The following is a 22,597-nucleotide window of genomic DNA, read 5'->3' on the forward strand; positions in this document are numbered from 1 at the left end:
TTTGTTGCAAATTCAAATTGGCAATGGCTGCCCCGATGACACAATAAACAACAAAGATTTGGCAGGAAAAGTCGATTTGTGTTTTAGGCACAGGTTCTCCACACAACACCTACAAGGGTTGTTTCTGTAAATCTTGCAGACAAGAGCTAGGTGAAGGATTGGTAGAAGTATCTGCGTCTGTGTGAAAGGGCATGATGATTTGTTCAGTCGATGACTTGCGAAGCGTCGATCCAAGAATCACAACTGGGTGGATATCCTTTCCGACGTTCTTTGACACGTCGTTGACCTCCTTTACGGGTTCTGCGTTCGAGAATGCTTTCGATGTCATACACGTCGTCTTCTTTTTTGGTGACATGTTGTAACTCGGGCAAGTAAAATGTTCTTTTAAGCACTTCTCCGTTCATGTCTTCCAATTTACAAACGACAGGATGACGGTCATGCACTCGTTCAGTGACACTAAACAATTCGGTGGTCCAGTTAGGTAAGTATTTTTTGCCGAAAGTACGTTTAGTTTTGACAATGCGCACCCATTCTCCTACGGCCAACACTTCACCTTTCATGGGGACTGCCCCCGTCGGGGACGTACCAAAAAGGCGATCAGAAACCAGCACTTCGTTGACAGGAGCACATCTTGTGGGGTACGTCCAATGTTTCGATGGTAAGATTGGTTGTACGCTTGCACCAGGTGCGGTAAGATGTCAATGTACTTCAGAGTGTGGTGATGCATAAGATATTTCCACATGCGTTCCTTCAAAGTGCGTTGAAAACGTTCCACGATGCTGGCCTTGGTTTCAAGATTCTCGGTGGTAAAAAGATGAATGTCATGTTTCTCTAATTCTTTTTGGAAAACTTGGTTCAGAAATTCGGTGCCTTTGTCCGTTTGTCAACGGAAAGAGTGGCAATCACTTTGTTTCAACACTTGTTACAGGGCTTGCACTAACTCGTTGCTCGATTTGGAAGTCAATGGCATGACCCAGGCAAATTTGGAAAAGACGTCGATGACACAAAACAAATATTTGTAGCGACGATTGTAAGTGGCCAAATGAGAGACAACGGCTAAATCGGCTTGCCGTTGATGTTCGATGCCTTCCACTTGGGTGCGACTTCTGGAAAACTTTCGTCGAATGGGTTTGTGGGAAGTGTAAGTAGCTTGTTCTTGTAACCATCGTTGCACTTGAGGTGAACGGAGACCTTTCAACAATTTTTGAACTCCTCCGTAACCTGCAGGATGGGATGGATCGTAGTAAATGTTGGCTAACACCTTCTCCATTTATGTTTGTTTCTTAATAAGGCACCCACTCTTGGAGGATGCTACTCTTTTTCTCGTGGGGTATTTTCTTGGTTTGTAATGCTTTGCGTGTCCGTCCAGCAATAGGTGTCGACGAGGAGGATGTCTGAACAGGGGATATCGGTTCTTGTTTCATGTCTGTGTTCACCTTCTTTGCCTCTTTTGATGAAGAAGGGGTGGTCATCGTCTTTTTAATCCATCCAATTCTGGAGGTATGTGGTGTTTATAACTTGCGTACTTTTTCTGGTGGAGTTTGAAACCATTCTTCTTCTTCTTCTCCTTTTTCTGTCTTGGTCACTGGTAGCAGTAGTGGTGGTGGTGGTGGCGTGGGGTATGGACTTTTCATCAAGGTCTTAAAATGTTTCAGAGTGGGAAGAGTTGTTTCGTCTAAAGCTTTTTGATGAAAGAGTTGCAGTCGTTGCAAGAGTTGACCGTACTTTCGAGATTTTTCTGTTTCGGACAAATCGTGGCGATACATCAACGACTGCAATTCGTGTTGTAATTGGGACATCTCACTCAAATTGGGATTGGGAGGCAAATGCGGGGTTCGTTGCTCTTGCCAACGATGGTATTCTAGTTTTCGTCCTTCCATTCGATGTCAAGGGTCAATTCTGAGATCTTGGGACTTCAGACGGCCTTGTTATCTTGCTCCCACCAGTCCTCTCAACATGGTTCCGAGACTCCTTTCAGTAATAGGCCTAACAATAGTGACAAAATTCCTCCACGTTGGATCAACATCTTCTTCTTTTGACGAATGGGAATTTTCTTTTGAACCATTTGGCGAAGAACGTGACGATATTTGCCTAAGCATTGTTTCTGGTGTTTGGACAAAGGGATCGTGCCTTTCAAAAGGTTCAAACAAGATTCGCACATGGTGTCGATGACCTCTTCGGAGGCTGTTTGAATGAGTTTTTTTCGTAGGGATCTAGAAGCTTTGGACAGGACAGACAACATGTCCCCATGCTTGACTAAACGAGGAGGTAGTCCTTTCCTTTTCTTCCCTTTGGGTGTAGATGAAGGAAGGTTTTTTGGGGTGACATCTTTGGGCCTTCAGGAGCACCAAAACACTAACACTCAAGCTTTGTCTCAGGTCATTTCTATACTGGAACGCGCCGCCACTAATTGTCTTTGCATCGTATCAACTTGATAACAGGCAGAACACGTCTTGCAGCGGTTCGCAACGGACTAAATCGAGCTAGTTCTTGCTTGGACAAATCCAGTAAACTCTGTAACATGGCTGATCTCTCTTAGACTTTGATTTTGGGAGCAGGTACTTTGTGAGTATCTGCACTGTCACTAAAGAGGAGGGTCCCGACACTGGAGAAGTTCTTGGAGACACGGGCTTCCATGGGGTCATTAACGGAGAAGTGGATGAAATGCTACCGGATACGCGGTCACCATCGTTGCAGGCCGTGGTTTGCGAATATAAGGTTGCGTCCTGCCTGAAGTGCCTCTCTTGCGAATTTTCTGTGGGCTTTTCTTTTTCTGAGTACTTCTGCTCTGTTTCTTTTTCTTTGAGCTTTTATTTTTCCGGGGTGGTGACCTGCTCTAGACACCGTTGCTCTTTTTGTTCTTGGGGCTTCGTTTGACTTTTTTCTTGGGGAGAACTTTGGGAGCATTAGCATCCCATCTTAAGAGGGAGCGAATGATGACACTTCCTAGAGTACCGCTCCCTCCAGGTTTCAAAATGATTTGCTTTTTGGTTTGGGTGTCGATGCGGGGATCGGCCAGTTCGGTCAAAGCGACTTTGTTTCTATGTTTCTATCAAAAGGGCGTTTGGTTTGATGAGGAATCTGAATGATCCCTTACAGTAATTGACGTGCTGTCACCATAAACCATCGAAAGACTTCTTTGAGACTGGCTTCTAAGACACGAGCCCGTATTTGTGGATTTTTTTCGCGACTGATGCCATACAAGGCACGAATCAATTGGACGGGAAGATGAGACTGAAGGGACGTCATGTTGACGCTGTGTGAGACTGACGAAAAGTGTCCGAGGTTTTGATAGATTTTATTTGTGGGTTAAGTCATGCACGGAGACGTGTACAGGACAGGCCCTCCGTCTTGGCACCAGTGGTGAAACAAATGGGTACGAATTCGCAATTCATCGGTAGTCGTAGGTTTCAAATCGACGAGTAGTTAGGCTTATGGAGTTTGAGTGGCATCGTCGTACACCTGAGTGAGACATGGTGTTCCTAACTGTTTGGCAAAGACTTGCACTTGCGATTTATCTTTACGGCTTATAAACAAGACCACGTAATGAGCATTGAGACTGACGGTGCGATGGGCTTTACTTTGCTGAAACAAATTTTGAGTAATGTAAAGGACACTGGCATTATCGGTGATGCCCTTTGCGTGTAAACCACAGTTCAATTTATTCTTCGTCTTCTCCTAACATGTCGTCGAAAAAGAACCAAATGGGTTTGACGGGAGTCAGACGGGATTCCGTCGTCTTCTTTAGGAATGCCTTCCAAAAACGCAATGGAATCGCCTTGACTTTCTCGCAAGAGGCTGTACGCCGATTGCCACTCTTTGTAACACCACACGATGCGTTGAGGTGGACGATCGATCAAATGATGTTTGTGTTCGATCAAACGTTTGACTAATTTGGTTTTGCCTGAACCGCTAGGTCCAGCAATGAGCATGTTAAATGGATGGCGAAGATACAAAGCCTCCCAAGTGGCACGATCTAAGTGTTCGTCAATGACTTTGAAAGTGGAGGAAGAGGGAGCAGAGACAGCAGATGTAGCCATAGTTTCAGGAATGTCACTTGTGACACGGAAACAGACAATACAAGAGTTTTTTTTAATACTTTATTGATGTTTTAAAAATGAACACGAAAAACAAAAATACATAAAAACCAAAAGGCTTAAGTACAACAATAAAAGGCACATGAAAACGATCAACGTGGAATAGAAAGAACTTTCTGTACAACATGTTTTGGGTAATGTTCTGACAAGTTCTACTCGGGGTAAGGTCACATAAGTGTCCTCCCGAAAGTTCCTTCCAGGAATGCCCATGCCAGTTGTTCTGTCCTGGGTGACGGGTTCGTCTGGCACTGTCACTAACATAGGTTGAAAAGTGACTTTTTTCCTTAAACAACTCTCGTGCATAATGGGCCTCTTCTTGGGTCCAAGCCCCAAAATCCCATTTTTTCCAGTCACGGACATCAGCCCAATGGGGGGTGTAAGTCACAATCTACGCACACATCGTCATACACGTCTTCGTTAGCTAACGGTTGCTCTTTACGTTTGACTTGAATTTGGATCAGTTCTCGGTAAATCCTTTATCTCAATTCTACAGGCAAACAATGAATGTTCTCTAGTAAAGTATCCATGAATAGGTCATACTAAATTCTCTTTTGTCTGACACAATAAATGCACTTTATACACAGACATTATTTGACTCCAGTGTCGAATCTAAATCGTTTAGTCACTAATCAGCACATCACAATTCGTTCAGAAATTTTCTCTTTCACTAAGTTGACATTGTGTAAAAGATGTTGGTAATCCGCTAACTCTTCCTCTGAAAATCGATGCAGTAAGTTTACATTGTAAGAAATAAAATGATCAATCGCAATCCAATCCTTTTTAAAACCACTGAATAGTTGATGAATGTCTGACCAACGGAACACTTTCCTCTGAATCAGTCCATGTATAGCATTCAGGTACCAGTGGTTCAAACACCGGTGACGTAACGGATGCAACTGTTCTTTACGTTTGACTTTAATTTTGATCAGTTCTCGGAAAATTCTTTCTCTCAATTCCACAGGTAAGCCACGAATGTTCTCTTGCAAAGTTTCCATGAATAGGTCATACTAAAACTCTTATTTGTCGGAGACAATAAGTATACTGTCTGGTCAGACATGGTTTTACTCCAGTAGCGAATCTAAATCTTGTAGTCACTAACGTGCACATCACAGTTCGTTCAGAAGATTCCTCTTTCACTAAGGTGACATTCTGTAAAAGATGTTGGCAATCCTTTAAATCTTCTTTCTCTGAAATTTGTTGCAGTAAGTCTCCCTGGTAGCAAATGTCATCATCAATCACAAACCAATTCTTGGAACCAAAGGTCTGGCCAATGAAACACTTTCAACCGAATCAGTCCTTTTATAGCATTCAGGTACCAGTGATCTAAATACCGGTGATGTAACGGATGCAATTGTTCTTTACGTGTGACTTGAATTTTGACCAGTTCTCGGTATATGCGTTCTCTCAATTCTTGCAAATTATCCATTCAGGGATTACTGATATTGCCCCACTAAAGATAAATAATGACAACTGGGAAACCATCGAGCATGTTCCAGGTAGCCGAATCTTGTGGTTCCCAATGGTGAAGGGACACACCGGAACTGAAGCACTTGACTTTATCCCCATCGCCCAAGTAGAAAAATCCGGCTCTGGCTAATTCTTCAAGGGTTGGTCCTCCCAGATACTTAGGCCTTTTTCCTTTGAACGATTGAAAACGATTTTCAAAGTCACAGTATTCAGACAAACTCACAGGGAATGAATATTCGTCTTTCACAGGTTCGTTTCGGTGAGTGTAGCGTGAGATGGGCAGGAGTTTGCTCAGGGCTGGATGACATCCGTTAGGTGGCAGACGTGAAGGTTGACATCCACCTTTAAAAGTAAACCCAGTAAAGGTTCCAAGATAAGGAGCAGCATCACTTTCGCATCCCTCAGGTTTGACACGAATATCATCACTTTCCATGATGGGGTAGTGGAAGTAGTGATACTAAAGTTCCCATGATGCTTTACTGCATCGCGCACATTGCAAGGCTCACAAACGCACTCGTCCGCAAACTCCGTGACGCAATTACAACGGTAACCGCATGGACACTTGCAGTTTCCTTCCGGAAATTATCCGTTGCAATGCATAGATCTTATCCATCCAATATTATTCACACTATGGGAAGGTACATTTTTTTACAATCCCCAAACTTGAATGATGTCTATTTCAAAGGATTCATCTTGTTCGCTTGGTCCTGGTAGTCCCAATGAACTATCGATCTTGCACACTATCCCTTTTTATACCAGTTACATAATTACTGTAATGTAGTCATGCTTCTGGTGGGTGGTTATTCACTCACAACCAATGTTTTATACCGACATGTCCATACGGCAAAGTGAAGTTATTGGGAAGTCGCACTCGCTTCTGGTACACGATTTGATACAGCTTTTCCAAGGGTAAACCGACGATAAGGTGCGTGGGTAAACGTACAATCTTGTTTGGTTGGTAGGTGGTCACTTTAAAGTTTTCATTCTCCAGACAGCAAGGTTTCTTTCAATACGACAAAGTTGACTACTCGATTAGTACAATAATTCAGAGGCTATTCTTTCACTTTGCACTCCATGTGCACTTCTCCTTGCTTGTCCCGGTATTCGTAGCCGTAATTTTTAGGACCGCCACTCGCGAAACTTAGAATCTTGTCTTCGGGGTGTTCGTCTGTCCAGGCGCCTAATCGATCTCCTTCGATATTAGGGTGGTGTTGATGCAACTGTCCGTGTCAAAGTATAGGACGCGTTCCCCTAACAGTTCTAAAGCTGCGTACAATTTAAGCGAGTATGTGCTGTCACGTAAGCATCAATTATGACATTTTCAAATTTGTTGGCTTCTACAAAGTCCAGATCTTCTTCGTAATTGACTAAGATCAAATCCTACCGAACTACATCCACGTGTTTCATGAATTTAGTTTAGTCGTGAATCATCTGGAAGTAGCGGGAAGGTTCTGTCAAATATTCCGTCTTGGGTAAACACGGTCGTTGTGCCATTTTACCCCACAAGCAATTTAACATCACTTTGGCAAACGATCGCTTGCCTTCGTTTTTCTCAATGTGATCTAAAGGGATGCCTTCTTGTTCCCAGCATATTTCTCTTTGAATGTCTTTTGGTCTTCGGGAGTGTGACACCAGGAAGGATAGCCACTGGCTTCTTGTTTCCATTTCAAAAGTAGTATGCGAAAATGCCTTTCTGACTTGGGTCACCCTTGTGGTATTGTTGTGTCTTGGTAAAGTGGCGAATTTCGTACACTTCTAACAGTTGGTATCCCATGTCCAGAGCTTTGAACAATTCCACGATAGCCCACGTCCCCGTCAAGGCGCGTTCTTCCTGGGTATGCTGATCTTGGTTGCACGTTTCGGCACAAGTACGGCACAAGGGAAACATCATTTTGCCTTGGCAATGGTGAAGTAACACGGGATGGTACAAGTCCGTGGGAGACAAGACTTTGCACTTGATCAAGCCTTCGTATTGTCGAATGTTGTCCAGGTCGATGTGTTCCGTCAGCAATCGCGGGTGCTCTGCAGAAAAACGACAATATTTGCATACGTATGGATACAGCGAACACACGTCCAAGTATTTGATTTATTCTCCTTTATCTTCGTCGGCTTGGTACAGCAAACAGGTGGCATTGGTTCGTCCTCCGTACAAACTGTCCCTTATGTTCAGGGGGTCCATTAACTTGTAACTTTCTAAAATGCGTTTAAACTCGGGATCGATTTTCAAACGGTGATCGTATTCGTGTTCCCACATTTCCACCACTTGGTATCCTTCCTGTTCTAACTTTAGTCGTCGCTGACAAGTGTCCTGATACAAGTCGTCCATGGTTCGATGTAAAGACTGACTTTTAGTGCTACGGTCAGGGTAACAGACGGGACATCCGTGAAATAAGCAACCGTTAAAGTCGTACAAGATGTTGGAGTTTTCTAAGTCCCAGCCATCTACCGAATACGTTCCGATGATCTTTTCGTCCCCTCCGTTGTGGGCATCCTGAATCCGTTTGTCTTCCTTGTCGCACACGTAATGTAATCAGCGTAGGGCTTTGACAGAGTATTGACGTTTGACTAAGTTGGTCGTTTGAGGCCTGATGACAGCCACGTTGTTTTCAGGCATTAATCGTTGGCGGTACACAAAGGAACACGCTTCGGCAATGGTGCAAGCTTCTTTCAAAGGATCGACCCCTCCGTGTTCCATGAATAGTTCTTGAAATTGTCCACAACAAAGCAGTAACATTTTCACGTTGGAACGACAATCATTTAGCATTTCTTCCTGAAAGTCAAAAGGGTCCGAGGCATGGGTCTGGCACCAAGCGTAGAAAGCTTCTCGTTGTTCGGTACGCATGTTGTCGGGGTCGTAATAGTGAGCCTCGGGCAAATGGAGTAGAACAGCGTATTGGTTGGCTTCTGTATTGAAAAAGTGTGGAATGTACCCTTTAGCCATTTTTGTCATTCTAAACATTTTAGGCATTTGACTCAAAGGCATGGCCAAATAGCTCAACGAATCTTTAAACTGCACTTGTACCATTTGCATGAAAACGATTTTGGCTCCGTTGAAAGTGACTTTAGGACGTTCAGTGCCATGTTCCGTATAGTATCTAAGAATAAACTGTCCATCGTATCAGGAGAAATTGTAAGCCATCACCGTGGCATGACGATGACAATCTCAGTAACGTTCGATGTCCTCTTTGCTCCATGTCTTGCAGATGTGGTCTAAGACCCATCGGGCAAAATCGGCTAGCGTGTTCAGGCCCCGAAAGATTTTTTCACGTCCTCCAAGAATCTTGCTGCAGTGAGGGCAGTAACAAAAGATGGGTTCTTGAATGCTCTTCTCGCACGCTCGATGAGCCTCGCAGACATTGGGAATGTGAATGCAGGTCTCTTCCATGCATTCGAAATCGAAAAAGATGAAATTGCCTTTCTTCTTCTTCTTGTGACCATCATCTTTCTCTTGTTGGGGTTGGTATTTTTGCATATAGCATTAGTGTTCCAAGTCCACGATTTAGTGACAAATGTGACCTTTTTTCTTTCCTAGACATACCTGTGCCTTGGTACTACTGGTACGTATGCTTTGTCCACACGTAGAGCACAATCTCGGGAGTTGACAAGCACATTTCTGCTGTGAACCTTGTGTCTTGAGATGATGTTGGTAACAGGTATGGCTGACAAACGTGCGCTGACAATTAGGGCTATGCACTCGTTCTTGTCCTTCGTCCAGACAGGGTTGAGAGGCCAAACAATAATAACTGTATCCCAGGAATGTGGTGATGGTGGTAATGGCATCGAAATGTTCATCGTGATGATAGACGTGAATGTATTTTCCCTCTTTAAAGTCTTGGCCTCGAAACAACAGAGGTACGCGCACTTCTTGATTGTGCACTTTCAAGGTGTAGCGTGAGGCTATGAGATCTTGCAACTTTTGCATTTGTGGAATTCCACAGGGTGTGACTTTGGACAGGCCGGCTTCTTGTAACATGAGTTCTGCTTCACTTCGTTGTTTGGCTCGGTCCGATTTTTGAATAGTTTTCCATGCTCTTTTCCATTCTGCCGTGTCGTTCTTGTTGGCATAGTTTCGTCCCACCACAATAGCCCTGGCTAAACACATCTGGTTTTGACAGCTGTGAATTTGGACGAGGTTCTCTTTGGTGTTGCGAAGGTCGTTCACCAATAACATATTTTTGCGTTGTTCGGTCCCTTGAGGAGGAGAGACGTGGGTCATGTCCAGTGTGGCTTTTCCATCGGTGATGTCCAACTTGTCATTGGATTGTTGCACGTGTTGAATCTTCTCCATGACTTTGGAAGGGGTCAATTCTGCCGGGCTACTAAACTCGATCCAAACAGGGGATTGCAAGCCGTCGTGTTGTATGGAAAGTCTCAAGCAATCGTCTTCTTTGGGTTGACATTGTCGCTTCAGTGTAGTAAGCAAAGAATCCCACATCTCGGTGATGAACTCTTCTGATTTCTCCAGCGCTACGTCGGACTTTAAATCTTTAAACTTTACCGTGAATTTGTAAGCCGTAGTTCAAAATTTTCTAGAGGTGCGCTTTTCCGTCTCTCGAATGTGATAGTACATTTTAGGGTTGACTAAGGGTGGTGAACTTGGGCTGGGTGCAGATTCTCTGGGTTTGGATTCTGGTTCACTTATGTCCTCTTCAAAATCACTGGCATGAATTTGTGCCAAGACTTCAGCAATGGTACGAATCGATAGATCACGTTTCTGTCTCTTACGTTCTTCTTTTCCTTTCTTCTCGATTGAATTGGATCGTTTCATCTTGACTACAAAAAGTCAAATGAATAAAGTTTAAACACCATAGGTTACTTTATATCCATGACAGACCAGCGTATATAAAGGGTGTTTGTCTTTTCCTTCTACTATTCATTTCACTCTGAAACCGAGCGGAACATGGACGAGACTACACAAATCGAACTTTTCATCAGAGCTTTGCGAGGGGTTATCGGAAAATGTTCTTCAGACCAGCCGACGGACTACTCACCCTCCTCTCAAGATAAAAGTCAAGATAATTGCTATATCTATCAAAAGAAAGGGCATTGGTCTTCAGAGTGTCCACACAGTCAAAAAAACAGGGGTTAAAAGAGACAAAATTCATGATATCTGTTATCATTGTCAAGAAAAAGGACATTTTTCTTCAGATTGCCCTAAGAAACAACAGGAGCAAGAAGAAGAGGAGAGTGATGGAGAGAAAAAAGAGGAAGAACGCAGACAGGTGAAGACACAGAAACAGGAGAGAAAAGACGGGAAGAAAGTGAGAATGAGGAGGGGGAAAAAGCTGTGAAAGTGAAGATATTTTTATAAAGGAGAGAGTGAAGAAAGAAAAAGAAGCTTATGATCTTTTAAAAGTGTAATGTGGTGTTGTGAATTAGATTGTACAATTTGTACCAGAATAAAGAGTCTACAAAACGTCTTGAGAATTGTGAATTTGGACGAGGCTACGCCTAATACTGGGAAGGCCGTTCACCAGTAAGGCCTTTTTGCGTCCAGTCCCTTGAAGAGGAGATACGTGGGTCATGAGCAGTGTCGCTTTTCCAACAGTGATGTCAAACTGGTCATTGGATTGTTGCACGTGTTGAATCTTGTCCATGACTTTGGAAGTGGTCAATTCTGCAGGGCTGCTAAACTCGATCAAAACAGGGGATTTCAAACCATCGTGTTCTATGGAAGTCTCAAGCGATCGTATTCTTTGGGTTTACATTGTCGCTTGAGTGTGGTGAGCAAAGAATCCCAAACCTCGATGATGAAATCTTCTGCTTTCTCCAATGGTACGTCGGTCTTGAAATCATTTAACTTCACCGTGGTTCTAAATTTTCTAGAGGAACGCTTTTCCGTTTCTCGAATGTGATAGTACTTTTCAGGGTTTACTGGTGAACTTTGGCTAGGTGTAGAGTCTCTGGGTCTAGATTCTGGTTCACTCATGTCATCTTCAAAATCACTGGCATGAATTTGTGCCAAGACTTCAGCGATTGTACGAGGCCATAGATCACGTTTCTGCCTTTTACTTTCTTCTTTCTTCACGAATGAATGCGATCGTTTCATCTTGACTGCAAAAAGTCAAATGACTAAAGTCTAAACACCATGGGTCACTTTATATCCATGGCAGACCAGCGTATATCAAGGTGTTTGACTTGCCTTCCACTATTTATTTCACTCTTAAACCGAGGAGAACAATGGAAGAGCCAACACAGATCGAACTTTTCATCAGAGCTTTGCGAGGGGTCATTAGAAAATTTTCTTCAGACCAGCCGATGGACTATTCTCCCTATTTTCAAGATTAAAATCAAGATACTTGCTATATCTGTCAGAAGAAAGAACATTTTTCAGAGTATCCCAGCCGTCAACAAAGCAAAACATTGGTTAGAAGTGACAAAAGTCGAGATACCTGTTATCATTGTCAAGAAATATGACATTGGTCTTCAGAATGCCCTAAGAAACAAGAGGAGCAAGAAGAAGAGAAGGATTCTGGAGAGGAAGAAGAGGAAGAAAGCAGACAGGTGAAGAAACAGAAACAGGAGAAGAAAAGAAGAAGGGAAGAAAGTGAGGATAAAGAGGAAGAAAAGACTGTGAGAGTGAAGAAATTTAAAAAACAGAGCGTGAACAGAAACAGAGAAGAAGCTAATGAACTTTTTAACGTGCTATATTGTGTGAATTGGATAGAAAAAAATTAGTACCAGAATAAACCAGGCATAAAACGTAAGTGTCTCTTGGTTTTGATTTTTAGAATAAGAACCTACACTCACGCACTCACACATTGACACGTACCATAGGGGTAAAAAGGGCTTTTTGAGTTTTAACTGGTGATGGCAATTGAAAAAGTATCTCTTTTCGAGAGAAATGGGTGGCCCTGAGAAAGGCCTTTGGTGTATTTGTGGATTTAAACAACAAACTTAGGAAGCAATCAACTTAAACTGCCTTAAGCCTTTGCCACGGCCAAGGCCTACGTCTGGAAGTGAGACAAAGTTTAAGGAAAAGAAGGATACTTCAACGATACCCTCTATGTGAACAGTCTGGTATGTTAACGTAAAACCAAAGGCCCTGTCAGGGCCATTCGTAGGTCACGAAAAGACCATGACTTTCATGCCTCAGCAAAAAAAATTTTTTAATGTGGTGTATGTGTTTTGTCTCTTGTCTTTCCTGTATTTCCTCATTGTCTCTAGACAGTTTCACCCTGTTCCATTCTCATTGTCCCTATATCGTCCTGTATCCCCCATGTTAAATTCCCATTGTCCCTATAATGTGCTAACTGGGGCTGTAATGTTAAATTCCCCTTGTCCCTATAATGCTTTTCCTTTGCTCTAATCTTAAAATTTCCATAGTCCTTATACTCAATATACCCTACTTTTAAAATTAAAGTCCCTTAGTCCCTTTGTCGCTCCCATTCACTAATCGGGTGAGTCAGGCAGACTTAGTAGTACTAAACACCCGTGACCGTACTGCAATAAATCCAAAAACCGGAGCATTATTAGCAATTGACTTAACTATATGTACGTCCTAAATAGCAGAAATCGCTAGTTGGAAAGTTGACAAATCAAGTACCCAATGAACTGATCACGTCCCAGTGCTGTACTTATCACCCTCAATATAACAACTCATATGAATAAAACAACCAGAGATATGAGAAAGTAGAATGGGAAGCATTTCGATCCATCTGTGGGGGTATTGCCGAGAGCCAATATAGATAAATGTAACCAAAACGTTGCTGAACCAATGCTCTCAGCCACTGAACAAAGCATACCCAAGACATGTGGGAGAAGCGCAAAACAACCTTGACCATGGTGGAATGACAAATGCAGACATGCAATATTACGGTAAAAAAGCAAGCCTTTAACAAGTTTAAACACACCAAAAACTATCAAGACTTTTGAAAATACAAAGGAAAGGAACATATAACAACAACATATGCACTATGAAAAGACTACTGCTCGCTGTTAAACGATAAAATGAATGCTAAACAAGTATGGGCAAAACTCAAAGCAGTTAGGGGAAATCTGTCTTCTCTAACCCAAACCTCCCTGGTGCTATAACAAATATTGAGAAAGCAAATAAAGTAGCACACTTGGCAGGGATGGGTAGCAATTCCAACTATACGAAACAATTCCAAAACCACTGGAAAGAGGTGATACAAAATTACCCCCAATGGTTCGCGTGTAGAGGTATTTTACGTAAGTACTTTACGTTAAACTATCACGTTGATGGATGGAAAATGCGTTTAACCGGAAAAGACAACATCGACTGGGGAACATAAGTTAAGATATGAAATCTATTCGAGTGATCCAGAAAGAAAAGAAAAAAACACAGAACTGGTGATTTTGGATCTCCTTTATACGATCTGGAGAAATTCCATTAAACTGAGAATAGACATTAATCACTCATGTCCCTATGTAAACTAGTACAAACCGATATTACGTACAAGCAATCTTCAGAATCTCGCAGACAATGATAACCAAGGTCAAAGCAAAATTTTTGATCTGATATAGGTTAAGGGCCTAATTGCGATGTCAATCAATGTAATTAGAAGGTCGCTGATATAAATAGATAACATACATTCTAATTGGTCTAAAAATGAGACCAAGAGTGGGAAACCTATTTCCAACACATGCAAATTAGAAACCGAACACAGAGGGAAGTGTAAGATTCTCACCTTGTTCAATATTATCATAAGCGACCTAAAACAGATAGTAGACCAGTGTAGAAGTAACAGGTTGCAGTTCGCCGAAGACAGCGGAGTCTGGAAGCTGAAAACCATTCCAGCAAAACTGCGCTGGGAAAACTTCAGGCATTGCTGAATAGGATTTGTCAATGTGCTTATAAATGGGGCTTTAGACTAGCTCCAGGGAAAACTGTAACGGTATTATTTTCACCAGAGCAAAAATACGTAGGGGATATCCAACCCGTTACAGTAACCTTCAAATTAAATGCAAAGAAGTAGCCAGATTCCTAAGAATGATATTTGCTGAGCACTTAACACAGAATAAATATATTGCAGAGTTGACAAAAATATGCGGCCAGGATTTAAATCTCCCATGGAACCGACTGGGCAGCGGATCAGAACAAACTTTGTACTATGTTTTGATCTGTAGTCCGATCGAAATAGAATGTCAGGCCTATGCCAGGACCAATCCAATTCTATTAAAAAACCTAGATCGTATCCAGCATCAAGCTCCTGCTATATGCATTGGTGCGCTACAATCATGGTAGGTGAACCACCAATCAAACTACAACGAGAGGAGGTATTCATTGGGTACGCAGCAAGAATATCAATTCATAATATTTCGTAGCCTGCCAGGACTGTCATCTAGAATTACAACGTGCCCTTTAGATCCAAACTTGTTCCGAATATGGGAGGGATTCATGAGTTAATAAAACAAAACCTAAGGATCCCAAACATCCAGGCAGAACAGACTAAATTCCCTGACGCCGCCTCGTGGATAATTAAAACCACCAAAATAAACCTTAATGCATTAATTTGCTGGACCAAACAAGAACAACCGTTTTAGAAAAGAACATATATATTCTCAGAAGGGAGATGCAGAGGATTTACCGAAAAAAATTACACAATTCTCAGACTCGGTTGGTACTGTAACAGTAGTGTCAATTCCGGGCAGAAAAAAAACGCGATACTTTCTGATAACTATTAAATTAATACTGTTGAATTCTGGGCAATTAGTAAAGATATAAAATGGACTAAAAACACAAAGACACACAAACAATTATAATTAGCTACTCCCTCAAGGTTTTCACTCCCTTTTATCAGGCAACGTCTTTAACATGGAGAATCACGTAAATGAAGTATACCTTATTCTAAAAAAACTTGGAATCAAACAACTGTACAGCGGAGTTCATGTACGTACTTTCCCACGTAGACATTCCTGGAGAAAAAAGGCTGATAAAGAAGCTAAACTAAAAGATAATGAGCGGAATATCTAGTAAATGGATCACAGCACCCATGAAATATACTGTACGATAAGACAATCCATTCACCATAAATTGCAAAATTAATTTAGGATTATTTGGAATTTAATTCACAATACTGCAACTCTTTTGAATTTTCACTTCGTATTCTAGGGAAATAATATTATTTGTTGTATATACTAAACTTATCAGTATGGCTTCTTTGTTTTACCTAGTTCAAGTCCAAATTGTCATAGCAATGTATGTATGTATGTATGTATGTATGTATGTATGTATGTACGCATCAATGGCTGTTGAACTCTCAGAGATCAATACTGAGAAAAGTTTAAACTTAACATTAAGTCCTTTTGAGAACATGGCAAGCAAATCTATTCTGGTTTCATATTTTCTTCATACCATAAGTACGGTATGTTTTTGATGCGTCTGGATAGTAATTCTCAGTATATCGTTATACTAATTCTCAGTATATCGTTATACAGCAGGGGTGCACAACCCCTGGTCCGCAAGCTGGATCCGGCCCGCGAACGTGTTCTGTCCGGCCCTCAGGGCAAATTAAAAGAACACAGAAATCTGGTCCTTGAACAGTAATTATATTGAAGAAATTAGTGTTTGCTGCCCTGGAATGGTCTTCGAAAATGCAACCTGGATCTTGGCCGAAAAAGGTTGTGCACCCCTGTTATACAGCACTGGAACAAGGACGCATATTGAACATATTACGAAACCTTAAAGTGGAACACATTGTGATAAACACATTTATTTAATGTAAGACTCACAGTGGATCGACGGCAGTAACTACTGTCATATCGTAAGTAGAGCAAATTACCACATGTGGATGTCTTGAAGCACTTCTATCTACAATTAATTAGAAATGACATTTGGAATTATTTTGAATCAATTCTATTTAATTAACTCATTAACCAAAATTGTATCCGATTAATCAGAAGTCTCAATCATATCCTATTTACTTTCTCAAATGTCGATTCATATTACAGCGAGAAACACCTGTGTATATAGATTGTTTCCAAATATGGTCAAACAAACGTTGCGTGTGCAAGTCGTCAAGATAATTGCCTAGATACAAAGCTTGGGTGACTATAAAGGCCACCCCGGCAACTACCCGGAATAGTTGTCTCGTGGAAAATATCTCAAGAAGGTCACAACTGAAGAGAAAACAAAAACAAATCAGGTGCCATCTTCGAATAACAGGTACATCTCTCTGTCTGTCTGTCTGTTTGTCTCTCTGTCTCTCTGTCTGTCTGTCTGTCTCTCTCTCTCTCTCTCTCTCTCTCTCTCTCTCTCACACACACACACACACACACACACACACGAGGATAGTATGAGGATTGTCAGCCCTTCAAGAATCGACTCCAATCAGCGGTCCAGTCCATCTGCCCATAATATAAGCCACAATTTTTTTGCAAAACAATTTTTGTTTCATTTTGATATTGGACTTGTGAATTATATATAACAAAATAGAAAAATACATAATTCGTGGAACACATGTGAGTATATATAATGATACTCAGTCATCTCAATATAATATGAAGATTAAGCAGTCACCTGCTTGTAGCTTTTAAGTTCCTTTATCATTATAATTATACTTTTGAGGCAAGTACATGATATCGTTAGAAAACGAGAAGATTGGTTTATACGATGATTTAACGATATGTTAACTTTGGGGTAAAACAAGTCTGAAAATCATACACATCTTCATTTTAACTTCACAAACAACTGCTCTAGTTTGCTCATGTTTCTAGATATAAAGTTGTTTTACTATTATATATGGCAACTTTGCGATATTTTCGAAAGGATGCAAAATGAAAACAGGAAAGACAATAAAATTTCCAATGGGAATGTATTGAAAGGAAATAAACGTTATTACAAAATAAACAATTAATCTGCTTATTGGTAAATAAAATATGATACTCGCAAACGCAGTAACAAGTCACCAAATTAGGAATATTAAGTAAAAGGTATCAATTAAATTACAATTTTAATTAAATATATGTAATTTGGATACTAAGGAAGAATCTCTTTGAATAAAAGAATATTGTTGTTTGTAACAAAAAATTCACCCCAACCGCGACCTTTTGTCTGTCTAGAGTCCACACAGGACTACGGTTGATGTTCAATTATCGTGATTGACTGTACTGTCTGTACATACATTCTTGACTTTACATAAAATTAAGATCAATAAAAATAAATGACACATAGCACTGAAGCATAGTTTACGAATACCTAGTTATTTTAATGATGCCGAAATGATGATGATCGAAGTTTAACTGTTTGTATAATCTTAGCATCGCATGATTAATATTCAGACAAGACTTAGTAATACTTTTCTTTCCAGTTTTATTAAACTCATTATTTGGCGAATCCTCTATGCTCTGAGTCTGATTTTGAGAGGTGAAAGCAGAATTTTAGGATGCAATGACAGCATAATAACGTTCCCAAACGATGCAATATTCGTGTCAGCATCATTCTTTGCTGAAACTGTATTCACTATAATTTGTGGACTTGCAAGGACTTATACGAGATTTTGTTGTCAACACACGATATTTCGGAAGCGGATAGGTATTTATGTTTACTTGCACTTATATATTTTATCTCCCACTGTATGAACCAAGCAATTATCTCAGTAACCGGCTTTTCACGCATCATAATATTAATCATTGCTCTTTGATAAATATAAAACCTTGTGTATGGTAAAAATGTTGCAATTTTGAAAGTTTTCATTTAGGCTTACCATTGAAATTTGTGATGATGATCGATAGGGCAAAACGTTCCTGTAATTTCTTTTCCATATAAACAGTGTCATAAGCATTATGTTACAGACTCGTACTCCTTAGTCTTAATCATAAGATCTGAAACTGTGATCAGTCTTTGTTACATACTTCTCAGCGTTATGGATCACTGAAGTCTCACCTCTGTTGGCGTGGGTTCTTGTCTCGGGCTTGGCAAATGTGTACACGTGAGAAAACTTGTCGGTAGCGGTTTTCTTGGGTAATTCCACTTCAAGTCATACAAGCCTCCATGTATAGCCTGTCATGTGCTGAAAATGGCGTTTACCCCACATACATACATACATGCATACATACATACATATATACAAGTCCCCTTATGTCCGAGTGGTCTAGAGCGCTTTCCTTACTGATCAATGCCATTGCACGTCTGTCCACGTGAGTTCGAGCCTCTGGATCGGCCAATGTGACATTGACGAAGGCATTATTTTTCAATTAAACGAAATCCCTCAAAACTGCAAATCATTGGGACCATATTTACTTTTCGGCTTGAGATGTTTTCGGTTTACTGATGGATACATATGTGTGGAAAAGTATGTCTTTTTATGAACGCTTATATGACTTGAAAGAGAGGGAAAACAATTAATTATGAGAGAAAATCAGTGTTTATGCGTGTGTTTGTGTGTTTGTAAGAGTGTACAAATTATATATGCTATTTTGATTTTAATATTTGATGAAAACGTACGGTTTATCCGAAAGAACATCTAGTCACATGAATAAACAGTTAAACCACGCAGAAATACAGCCCTTCTCCTTGCGAATACGAATGAAGACAAGTGATAGTCAAAATACACTCTGTAATACTTTGAAGATGAGTCGAAGGTAATCTGTTAGAATACTGTTTTACCTGTCTCCCTCGGCAAAACATCTAAAGTACTACTGAGAACTTATATTCTATTGCAAATAAATTAGTTTTATGGATCAGTTATACAAACCAATGCCAGCAATCACAACTATATAATAAGCAAATAAACATAATCTTTCTTAAATGGTTTATATATGAGCGTTTAGTTTGTAGTAATTAAGTTAAAAAGCTGGGTCATTTTTTATGGTATGAGGACTATGCCCACGGCTCAAATCTATGCCGGTCTCAAATATTGTTTTAATGTCTCGCACGGTTGGAAAATTGCCCTTCCCTCCCCAATCCTGAATAATGTGCTCTTTCATGTCTATCACGGAATTCGAATTGATTACTGAAAATGAAACTGTTTAAACGGTCAATTCAGCGAGGCAATTGTTTCTCAAGTTGTTGTTAGTTCTAAAGGCAACCCTTACAAAATTCATTGTTGAGAGTGTAAAAGGTCAAAGTTGAATATATTTGCCATTACTGTCAATATCCGTTCTGTCTTCACTACATGACTAAAACTGAAAAGTTAGTTCTAAAGACAAATCCTACAATATTCATTGTTACAGATTGTAAAGGTCAAAGAAACCCACTTAAATTACTATAGTATCACTAATGTTCGTTGAGTACCACGTGTGGTGGATTTCGTTGTTACTCTGAACCAAGAATTTAACGACGCAGCTCAATATTAGCTAAACATGAAACACCACTGAATCAACATCATATACATCAAAGTCACACACATGTTTGTCATGTTAATATTCGTGAAATGTTTAAATTGTTTCAAGTATTATCAAATGTACGGTGAATTAGGTAGAATCTTTCAAACATTCAAGATCAGGTGACTTGAAAGATGAAGCACTGAGTAAAGTCTAGTGGTCGAAGTTGGTTCGTACACGAGGCAGGCCCCAAAAAAGGAGTGGTTCCGTTGTTTTTCAAATTAGGTTTTACACTTTGATGGCTTCTGAAACAAATATACCTTGTAAAGTGAACGGTCTTGGCATGCATTTAATTAACATAAGAAACATAACAACGAAGGGGAATGCCATCAATGTTTTATTAAATAGGTTCAAAACGGAAACACGTTAACTTACATTAATGACGGGTATAAATATTTACTGATCCAAATGATTTGTGAGTGCTGTGGTTTTGGTCAACTTCGGCAAATATACTGGGATTGGAGGATACGAGTTAATTATGAGCCCCGCATAACCACAAATTAGAAAAACAAATCTGCTTAATGACCCCCTCCGAGGAACCTTAAGGTCTATTAATTTATGCATAATGACCCTGATATTCCATCAGTTATAGCCACCATTTAAACAATTGAAACAATTTTTTTTTCTTCTATAACGCTACTTATCAGAATAAAGTTATTTTGAACATCTGACATTAAAGCCTCTCAAACTAGCACAAATGTTACCTTTCTACCATGAAACTTGACAACTATCTACATATTTAGGGAAACTATTCGTAATTCAGCCAACATAATTTAACAAAAGTAGAAATAATAAATCATCGTGACAAGAGTTGACTGTAACATATTAAGACAACTTTGTAATATTTCTTTTCTGGCCTTGGAGGGATTCCATAGTATTCATTCAGATCATAATTTGCATTACTAATAATAAACTTGATAAGCTTAATAAAATTGGAAAAAAAAAATACAGATTTAATGGCCATGTATATATATATATATATATATATATATATATATATATATATATATATATATATATATATATATATATTTCATAGGTGGGAACTCAAAATAGTACATATCAAGGGAGGTAAATAAGACTGTAAATGGTTAGACTTGACACTAGTTATCTCTGTGGATTGAAACAAATTTTTAAAATATCCTTCAAAGAATATAACCACAGAAAATCAACACTCCATCAAATTAAGTTTGAAATTTTAATATAAACCATACTGGTTGTCGTGGTAGCCATTAAATATGTCGCCTTATAGTACGTTGCACATATAATTTGACTACCATTTAAAGAAATTGGATCCATGACAATACGTCTTTTAGCAGGAACTATGTTGTAACGAAATATATGGAACTCTATTGCAATGAAGGGCATTATAACAGGACATGTGTTGTATTGAAAGGTCTCAGAATGTGAGAGGGTTTTATATTTACGAGAAAATTTTGAAAATATTATGAAGATTATTTTGGTCAGTATGTTTATGACATCAAGAAACACTATTAATAGCAAAATTTATGTAGTTATGTTAGTCTGTATCATCTTATGTAATTTATTGATATTTGAACCCTTCTCATTATTATTGTTCTCAAATTATTATAACCAAATAAATGATATAAGTATTGATATTTGCTCTACGTGTAACCCTCAGTAGAAGTCGAGAAGTCTCTTCGTTACATAGATACACTTTGTAACACAAAAAGGCAACACACTTCTAAGATGCACCAGAGAATGCACCATGTAACATAGCAGTATGCCAGGCTTAATCAAAACGCCATTTTCAGAAGCTGCAAAGTTATGCATGATTTCATATTTCGAAATCATCAGCTTCAATAGCAGAATTATTGCGTAGTTTCTTGACCTGCTATAGAAGTCAAGATCAAATGAGAGGAGCAAAAACTGCATCTTGGGAGGTAAGACTGGTACTCTGGCCTCTCAAGAAGCTGAATGACCGATACCCGTGGAAAAATTTAAGATGGCAGAAGTAATATAAAAATGCCTTGGTAAGAAAAAATAGCATTAAGTCAGTTATTTCCAGATGTGTTGTCACTGTCGTTTTCGTGGTATTAGTGAGAACTATGTCAAATGAGTGTTTGTTTAAAGAGTCACTCTGTATTACTGTCATTTTAGTCATTATATATGGCTTGAGGTGGGGGAACGGTACTGTGAGAGATTGCTATTTCTATTTCTTTTTCTACTGCTTATACACTTGTTAATTCTTATCAGCAACGAGGCTGACCAAGCATTCGTCTCCAAATATTATATTGCATAAAAATGGATATATTGCATCATAGACCTAATTCCATCCACCCACCCCCTTATCTGTTCCACTGATGAATTCTAAAATACAAGTGTGCCCAATGACACGAAAATCAGTTTCTTATAAAATAAAAAGCGTAATTTAAAATAACGGCAAAACTCAATCTATTAAACTTACAGTTAAATGAAGCATATCTGACACACATACACGCACACACACACATATTAAAAAGCACAACCATATAATTTCACAATCTCTAACCTTACCCCCTTCAGCCTCAGCTCACGCACGCTTCCTGAAAATCTGTATCTGGTCAACTAATCAGCTAATCTTGTATAAACGACGCGTTCAGCCATTACTTTCGTTTAAATCAAAACAGACCACTGGCTAAATCTACTTGTAATAAATTTTGAATAGAAAAGGAATTTCTTGTACAAAGTGCACATTTTATTTATTAAAAAAAATGAATCCAAAATGGGTTAAGTAACCCTTAATT

The sequence above is a fragment of the Sinohyriopsis cumingii genome, chromosome 16 (assembly GCF_028554795.1).
Source record: "Sinohyriopsis cumingii isolate HCF-2022 chromosome 16, ASM2855479v2, whole genome shotgun sequence".
NCBI lineage: Eukaryota > Metazoa > Mollusca > Bivalvia > Unionida > Unionidae > Sinohyriopsis > Sinohyriopsis cumingii.